At 38.5% G+C, this 3,412-nt stretch overlaps 1 protein-coding gene across 2 annotated transcripts in view; it reads left to right on the top strand.

The window, feature by feature from the left end:
* Positions 1-711: 711 nt before the first annotated feature.
* LOC107654222 (wiskott-Aldrich syndrome protein family member 3-like) overlaps positions 712-3,412 on the top strand; it is an 18,865-nt gene continuing 16,164 nt past the window's right edge. Inside the window, exon 1 of one of the 2 annotated variants that reach the window (XM_016441207.1) lies at positions 712-825. The gene's annotated coding sequence lies outside the window, so the exon portion shown is untranslated. The remainder of the gene's footprint in view (positions 826-3,412) is intronic. The other variant, XM_016441208.1, reaches the window with a different exon arrangement.

The raw sequence follows: 3,412 nt of genomic DNA, 5'->3' as shown, positions 1-3,412 counted from the left end.
CCCTTAAAATTATTTTGGCCGCCTTGACTAGATCCAATTTTAGTTCATTTAAATTTATTGAATTGATATTTACTTACAGTAGTAATTGTTAAACTATTTTATTAACTAATTTTACATTTTAAGTTACTTTTATTTTTAACTCCTGCTGAATGACATCTTAAATTTGACAAAATCTTCAGTTCTGTGACCCAATGTTTAAAATTATTTTATTATTATTTTATACAATTTTGAAAGTTTAATTTATTTTAATGTTTATTGCTCCAAGCCACATGAATCAGGGTTTTAAAATATGTTCAGACATATTGTCCCAGTTTTGGTAACAGTCAGTCAACATTTTCAATCAACACTTCCCCCACCACCCATGGTTGGTGGACCTTGCTGTCCCTCGCCCTATTTTATACCCTATTCATAGAAAGTGCCAATTACCAAACGTTTGTTAAAAATGCTGTTTAGGGTATTTTCAATTATATTTTTGCTTATATAAAAAGTAGACTTAGTTTTATTAAGTATTTTAGCTGTGGTGTGTTTAAAGCCCACCTAATAGCCCCAGATAGAGCCCGCCCTCACACAGCCGCCCTATCGTTTAATGACTGGGAAATCTCTGTCAATCATCCTCAACCTCTCATCTGATAGGCTGAGTGTGACAAATGGTGGCGCGTTAAATTCCTATTCTAAAATGCTGATTGGTGCGAACAACCCAATAAGCCCCGCCCCAAGCGGATTGTTTGGAATGGTCAGATGGAGCGATGGAGACAGGATGGTAATCCGGACCGCTGAAAGTCTGGACATGTGAGCGAATATATTTTTCAACAAAATTCACTTTTGGTAAGCATCAGACAGTTACTTATTTTCGCTAATGTAGTTATCTTGTCATATTGCACTTGTTATATTTACTGTTTTATCGCACTTTATATAATAACTGGAACATGAGGTTTGGGTTTCTTTAGTGGGCAGTTTATTTTGATTCTTGTTTGTTATTTTTAATTAATGGCGAGATTATGTTGATGATATAATTGTTGATGTTTTATTTTAGTTTGTTGTTTATTCTGTTATATTAATCATAACGTTGCTATAGTGTACAATAACAAGCGTGCGTTGCGTGCCGTATAAATTTAGAATATGTCCTCCTAAGAATAATAAATCAAAAAAAGTTTCTATATCAGATCAACATAATCACTTACGACTGAAAGTGCTGTTTCAGTAAACTGTTATCAAAGAATATAACACATAACAGAATTCCGCAACTTTACATTTTTAAGTGTTTAGTAATTAACAAACCTTAAAAACGTAAAGAATTCAACCCGAGAGTGTTCAAATAATACACACATGTAGTGTTTGTAAGATAAGTCCTCGCTCACGCACGGAAGTCTCGGAGCAACTGGCTCGTGACATTCATGTGTGACGTGATCCGTACTGAAATATTAATGTAGTCTTTACTTCAGTTATGAATAGCTAATGCATTGCCATCCTGTCTTTTCTGCATTTCAAACAGCGTTTAGAGTGTATGCGTGTCTCCCTCGTTAGTTTGGACAGGATGTGGCCTCCTGTGGTCACGGGATGGGTCCGATGGACTTCAAAGCCTGTCAGCAGCACTGATGGGGCTGTAAACAGCTGTGATGCACACTAATTATTTGTATGTTTACATGTTATTCCAGCATCTCAAAGTGTCTGCTTCTGGTTATACACTCTCTTTCGCATTATTTGAAGATGGTAGGTTGCATTTAGTCTGTCTGAAGTGCTCTTTATGTGTGTGGTTTTTGCAGTAGGCACAGACGTATGGAAAAAGAGGGCCACTGAAAAGGAGAGAGAGGCAGGAGTGCTTTTATTTGAATAAGAGAGAGGGGTGGGGTTGGTGGGGGTAACGTGTTGGGGGAGGGAAAAGAACATGCATGGGAGAGCTCCTCTGTTGCCCTGTGAACGGAGGGCTATTGTCCCGGGAACCTTTCAGAGTGACTTCCCTGAGGTCCCCTGCCACTCGCCCTCCCCCATCCTCTCTCTCTCTCTCTCTCTCTCTTTCTCGCACTTTTTCCTCTCATTCACTCTTCTTTCTGGATCACTTCAGTAGGTTTTATGTTCTTACCACCCGAAACTGTTCACTTTCTCGTCTAACTATCTCACAAACTGCTTTTCATGCCACTCAGACTCACATTCCTGTCTCTTTGTCTGCTCTGTGTCTCTGGCCCCCCTCCCGGTGCGGTCTTAATTCAATGCACTATGTAATTAGTGTGGGTTGTGTCCATAATGCCATGCGCTGCAGAATTACAATGCCGTGGGGAGATGGTGTGCTTAATGAACACATTACTACACTCACAGACATGTACCTCATTAGACTACAACAACAGCAGTGTCTGAGTGCATGTGTGAGGCCTGATGGCATATTTGCAGTGAAATTCAGGTCTCATTGCAGGAGACAGTTTGTTTGTCGTTTTCACTTTTAAATGGGAAGCGAACAGGTTTGGCAGGCGGTGTGTAAGAACAATGGACTTTGTGGCCACTTGCATGATGTTACTATAGTATATGGCAGTTCTTATGCATGTGTTAAACAATCATTTTTCAGGTTTAGTTTCTGAGTGTGTTATGTGCAGGTCTAAATGAAATAAAGCTCCACAAACGTCTATTGAATTTAAATACCCATTATGCACATGAACATTTATTAAATGTTGTGGCTAATTTAAAAATGCATTTATTGGCCTTTGAGATACATGTGACCATGTGTGAATCTATTTTATGTAATTCTGCAAATTTTTCCATATTTTATTTAAATCTATTTTGCAGAATTCGGTCATTCTCAATGTTGCATTTACGTTTGTTACATTTTTGTTTATTAACGCTTTAAGCTGCCTTTCGTCAGCATTTAACACATTTTACCTTTTATAACTACATTTTATGTAATTCTTCAGATTTTCCCAAATTTGAATTTTTTATGGAATTCTGTCATTCCCAATGTTGCATTTGTTTAAAGGGGTGGTTGATTGCGATTTCACTTTTTTCACGTTAGTTAGTGTGTAATGTTGCTGTTTGAGCATAAACAATATCTGCAAAGTTACACCGTATATTAAAAGCTAACAGAAGCAGTAGCATTTACAAATAACAGCATATCTAAAAGTATGAGACAACAACAAAAAAAACATAGACCTACCATTAAAATCCGTGCTTGCACAGGTTCTGCACGATCCTCTTCAATAATATCCTCTGCTTCTCAATCGGGCTCAAACTGATAAGCGATATTAACGACGCCGTTGTTTACAATACAACCGGAGCACATGCCGCTGAGGTGAGGGGCGGGATGATTAGACGCACACTAGAGGCGATTTAGCCACTCACAACACACTGGGCTTGCTAACCAATCAGAGCCCATCGCCTATTTCTGAGGGCGGGGCTTCATAAAAACAGGAAAAGATCAGCCCGTTTC

Source organism: Sinocyclocheilus anshuiensis, unplaced genomic scaffold, assembly GCF_001515605.1.
Source record: "Sinocyclocheilus anshuiensis isolate Anshui unplaced genomic scaffold, SAMN03320099.WGS_v1.1 scaffold655, whole genome shotgun sequence".
Taxonomy (NCBI): Eukaryota; Metazoa; Chordata; class Actinopteri; order Cypriniformes; family Cyprinidae; genus Sinocyclocheilus; species Sinocyclocheilus anshuiensis.
Note: the sequence above shows the minus strand (reverse complement) of the source record. Positions and strands in the feature narration are given on the sequence as shown.